The sequence below is a fragment of the Xenopus laevis genome, chromosome 2S (genome assembly GCF_017654675.1).
Source record: "Xenopus laevis strain J_2021 chromosome 2S, Xenopus_laevis_v10.1, whole genome shotgun sequence".
NCBI classification, from domain to species: domain Eukaryota; kingdom Metazoa; phylum Chordata; class Amphibia; order Anura; family Pipidae; genus Xenopus; species Xenopus laevis.
In genome coordinates, this window is record NC_054374.1 from 45,089,585 (window position 1) to 45,095,584 (window position 6,000).

The following is a 6,000-nucleotide window of genomic DNA, read 5'->3' on the forward strand; positions in this document are numbered from 1 at the left end:
GGGCCAGTCCGACACTGGTTATCTGTGCCTCAACAGTATTAAATAATAATGTGTTTCATGTGTAGCATGAAAAAATTATGGAGACTGGTTAGGGTGAGACAGGCTAAAAGGAGCCAAAAAGCCCATGACATGCAAGACATGCAGTGTAAAGCCTCTGAAAACAGAAGATATTTACTTGCCTTATACATAGCACTGCTTTTATAGCACAAACAAGAGGTTAACTCTCAATTGAGGCATTATGGATGGAGACATGCAAATCAAACAGTTATGTATTCCCTAATAGATTTGATAGATTCCAGTAGCTTCAAACTTTCCCTGCAGACGCTTGAAATATTGTATATTAATTTTTATTTTACAATAATCATAGCTGGGCCTGTACACTTGTATCTCTGTATATCAAAGGAAAGTAATATATCAACTTCACAGAAAACTAGTCTTACCATAGATAATAAAAACACTGAATTATGCTTGATTGCCACACCTTATAGAAGCCTTCCTGTTTGTATAGTGCACACACTGGTGTCATATAACTTGTAGGCCATTGAGAAACAAGGAGCTGGACTACAGCCTCTTACATGTAACCCTTCAGTTTATATTTCAGTGCTGCCCTGCTGCCTTCAAACAAAGCAATAAAAGATGTTGGGGGTTGAGGGAAAGGTATAAGCATATCACACCAGAATAAAGTAAATTAGATAATTAACTATAGAAATGTAGAACATCATCACTGTAATCTGAGGGACACTTTATCTGGTGCGTTAACCAGTACATAAATGATCTGTTATTTTCCACTGTGTTTTACCAAGCAATATTCAAAAACCATAAAATCCATTTTCCTCCTAATGATCTAAAATGAAGCAGGACTGTCCAATCTGACACGAAAGAGGGCAAAGCACACTCAAATATGGGGGTTGTGTCTATTGGGGACACAAGTATAGTCAGGGTGGTTCAAGGGTATCATCTAAATTGTTCCACATTTTTAAAATAAATAAAGAATGTTTGGAGTTATGCGAAGACAACTCTGCCATACAGAGGAATGTGACATACTGAATAAAACAAACTGCAAATAGTCATGCTTACATTCAAACTAACCCATATCAGCAGGGGCGCTTCACTAATGAGGCAACTTGAGGCTGTCGCCTCAGGCGGCAGTGCCACACTAGGTACCAGGGGCGGCAAAAATGCTGCTCCTGGTACTTTAAGAGCTGAATTTCCACTTTTTAATAGGAAATTCGGCTCTTCTAGCGCAGAGAGAGCAGTTAGGCTCTCTGCGCTAGTTCACTGGCCTCTCTCTGCCTCCCTCGTCGACCCCCCCCTGGACCCCCTCAGGTGCAGAAAGGTAAGTGCACGGGGGAGGGGGGCGGCAGCAACTGATGCTGCCTCGGGCGGCGGAGGTGCCAGGATCGCCCCTGCATATCAGATATTCTTTGCTTTCATGAAGGTACAAGTATTGGATGTTATCCAGAAATGCATTACCCAGAAAGCTCCGAATTACGTGATGGACTCCTACAGACTACATTTTATTCAAGTAATCCAAATTTAAAAAAATTATTAGCTTTTTTCTCTGTAATATTAAAACAGTAAGTTGTACTTGATCCCAACTAAGATATAATTAATCCTTATTGGAAGCAAACCCAGCCTATTGGGTTTATTTAATGTTTAAATTATTTTCTAGTAGACATAAAAGGAAAACTATACCCCAAAACGAATATTTAAGCAACAGATAGTTTATATCATATTAAGTTGCATATTAAAGAATCTTTCCAAACTGGAATATATACTTAAGTAAATATTGCCCTTTTTACATCTCTTGCCTTGAACAACCATTTTGTGATAGTCTGTGTGCTACTGTAACAGGAAGAAGTGCGGAAGCAAAAGACAGAACTCTGTCTGTTAATTGGCTCATGTGACCTAACATGTATGGTTTGTTTCTGTGCCCTTGTTTTTTAAAATGGCAATTTTCTATTTATGATTACCCAATGGCACATACTACTAAAAAAGTGTATTATTATGAAAATAGTTTATTTACATGAAGCAGGGTTTCACATATGAGCCGTTTATGCAATATATTTTTATAGAGACCTATAGTACACGTGGCGCTGCGTTTTCAGAAGTCGCCCAAAGTTTCCTTAGCTAATAAAACAAGAAATCTTTCTACTCTTCCAGGCAGGAAACAGATGAAAACACAAAAAGACGCTTTGCCTGTTTACTTAACTATCTGTATCAAATGCAAATTTAAAAACCTGGCAGATCATTATCCATGCAACAGCAGCCCTCTGTCTATTGAACCCATGGCATTCTAAATGCCAAACTAGAATGCAGTCACTAGCTGGAGAGCTGCAGAAATTGTATTCACAATACTTAAAAAATAAAATGAATAATAATATAAAAAAACTGATACAAACTGTGCTAATATTATATTGTGTATATCAGTGCTATCCAGCTGGAAACACATATATAGCACTAATAAAAGTCACGCAGCATTTTTACAGATTTTGCACAGGTATGGTACCTGTTATCCAGAATGCTCTGGACCTGGGGTTTTCCAGATAATGGACCTTTCCATAATTTGGATTGTCATACCGTAAAGGGGTTGTTTGCCTTTTCATTAACTTTTAGTATGATGCAGAGAGTGATATTCTGAGACAATTTGCAATTGGTTTTCATTTGCAGCTTTCTAGTTTGCATTTTCAAATAAGTGCATGGTTGCTAGGGTAATCTGGACTCTAGCAACTGGATTGCTAGAGTCCAGATTACCCTAGCAACCATGCACTTATTTGAATAAGAGACTGGAGTATAAATAGGAGAGGCCTGAATACGAAGATAAATAACAAAAATTAGCAAGGACAATACATTTGTAGCCTTACAGAGCATTTGTTCTTCGGATGGGGTCAGTGACTCCCCATTTGAAAGCTGGAAAGAGTCATAAGAAAAGGCCAGCGTGATGTCATTTTGGTACTTCGCTGATTTACGGTCGCTGGCGTAACTTCGCTAGCAAAGGAAATAGACTCTAACGGTACTTCACTCACTAATGCCTGGGGAATTTATGCTCTGGCGTATGGACATAACTCCGCAAATTCACTAAGATGCCGATTTTACTGAACGTTACCTCTTGCGCCAGACTTGCCTTCACCACCTTAGACCAAGAGAAGTGCAATAGAGTTGATAGGGATTCCTCAAAAAATACTTGAACATTTTTCTCAAAAAAACGCTGGCGACTTTTAATTTTTCAGGGTAATAGGCTGCAAAAGATCGTAAATTTCTTTCTAACATATGGTACATAAACTATACACTGGGCTCATGTGTAGGGCATTATAACAACTTTATTTTATTTTACTTAGGTTCCCTGGGCTTGTGTAATGTAATGTATTGGCTGCAACATATACCTCCATACAACTTTAACTTGTATGCAAATGAGGCAATGCTAGCGCAACTTCGCTTTGCTTGCCGCAGTAATGCTAGCGCAACTTCGCCAGTTTTTGGTGCCCTGGATGCAACTTCGGATTTTAGTAAATTAGTGTTGTCCTGGCGAATCTACGACTGGTGAAGTGTTGCGATGTGAGCGAAGCCGTCGCTGGCGAATTCTCGGGGGTTAGTAAATTTGCCCCTAAAGGTTAACGTAAAGGTGCTACCGCTTAGGCTACATTGTGCATGTTCGCAAGTGACCATTGAACAAGACGGGGCCCCCCAAAAATGCCAGAGTTTATTGAACTACAGTATGTTTACTAAATATGGGGAAGAACTCTACATTTTTATAGGCTGCTATATCTATCTGTAGTAGTACAGCAGCCCACTTGTTAAGGCACAGCATTTTTTCATGGCCATTTTGCTCCAAATATTTTTTTAACTTAATGTGCCCTCTGCAAGTTTACAAAACTGGCCTACCTTTTGCTAAAAGTTAATTGTAAGATGACCTTTTCCTTTAATTATGCCCAAATATTCCCTGGTGGACAATCTGTTTTTCCAAATAAATATTTTCACCATTTTAAATAGTACCAATTGCAACTGGCAGGCAGTTGGAGTATTAAATAATTCAAATACTGGTTGAAAGAACTTTACACTTTGGACTTTGCATAGATGAATTATTCGCTGTCGTGATAACTAAATTTTATGAACCATTGTTTATACAGGAAGTGGTTATGTTCTAGCAATATAAATAGATGTTAGTGTATGTGTGTGCCTGACTGTAAAGCTGGCCATAGACGCAAAGATCCGATCGTACGAATCGTGGATACGTACGATTTTCGGACCATGTGTGGAGAGTCCCGACATTTTTCGTCCGTCGGAGATCGGTCGTTTGGTCGATCGGACCAGTCATGGTGTCATTTACGGTGTTTAGAATGCGTGGGACTTTTGCAGCCCCCCGGCTGTAGCTCGGCCTTTTCAGGCTTCCAAATGAATACAGTCGCAGCAATCCTGGATGAACGACTTCTATGGGCCTTGATGCTGTTTAGCATTTCCTTGGATTTTACAGATGATTTATAAAGGTTTCTCACAAAAAAACCCATTAGTGCTCTCACCAAATAGGAGCCTAAATTATGTTGGTCTCCTGCTGAAATTATCTTCAAAATGAAAACAATGGCAATAATTTGCCTATAAATGATACAGCTGAAGTTTCAGCCATTAAAATTAAATTAAAAACCTGCCACATACTATTGTAATTCTATGCCTGCTGAGCATCAAACCCTTATAAAGACTATTGGAATTCATACTGTGTTTCTACCTCAGTAAATGTGGGAGTCTAAATAAACATTTATGGGGTTCAAAAGGTTATGATTCACAAGGACACAAGCTTAATTGCTCAAACTTCAGTGTTTATTGTTTTAACAAAACATGTTTCGAGTCCAGTGTGACTCTTTGTCAAGTGTACAACAATGTGTAGGAAAGCCATATAAATTAGTCACAGACAGGAAATTACCTCATGAAGATAAGTACACACCCCTCCAACCCAAAAGAAGGCAAAAAAATGTTTTAAACATGAATAACACAGCAATCATTTTGCAGAGGGAGTCCAGTTTAACTCCAATAAAGTTCGTTTTTCAAACACGTAAAATACGAGTCTGTGGTTCTTTCGCTCTGTGGAAATGGAATACTGGTGTCACGCTGTACTGGAAAAGATTTTTAAGAAACAAATAATTGAGAACAATTAAACCAATGGGATAAATCTAGTACTGCCTAAGTAAGGCCTACATGCCCAATCTGTTCCTAGTAAATGGACAAAAACTGACTAAGAGTACAAAAAGAACTCGAGATAGTTCTACATTATTAGTATTAACATATTTTCTATACATTACCAAAAGTGGGGGTTATTTATCAAGGTCCGAATTTACCTCAGTATTTCTAATATCCAACTCTGAGCAACTCCGAATTCCCAAATGGACCTTATTTCGGATTTGGAGTTTTTAGACCATCTTACTTTAATAAATCTCGAATAATTCACAGTTTATTTTTTTCCAAAACGACAAATTATTCGAGGTTCGGATATTTGGAGCTTGATAAACAACCCCATAGGGGGTTATTTATCCAGGTCCTAAATTATGTCAGTATTTCTAATTGTAAGGAATATTACTAACCCTAATGGTCTAGTGGTGCGGCGGGGACGCCCGCCCCGCCATCTGCAGGGACGCCCGCCACGCCGCTCCTCTTCTCATGAGCCGGGTTCTGTCTAGTGAGCACGTGGCGCGCACTTCCGGGTCTAGTAGGCGCATGCGCACTGGCGTGATGACGTCAGCGCGCAATGGTGCGAAATTTGAAAATTTAAAAGGGACCTTCCTGCTTTTTTTTACTGCCCGTGATAGGATTGATATCGTGGTACTTCCTTTGCTTGTGCTTGCTGATCCTGACCTTGTTTGATTACCCGTGTTTGACCCTGCTTGTATACTGACTTTTCTGAACTCTGAACTTTGACCACTCTCTTGCCTGATCCCATCTGTCTGATTGATACCCGGTTTTGACCCTTGCCTGCCTAACGTTCTGATATCCACCTGCCTCGATCCAGCCTGT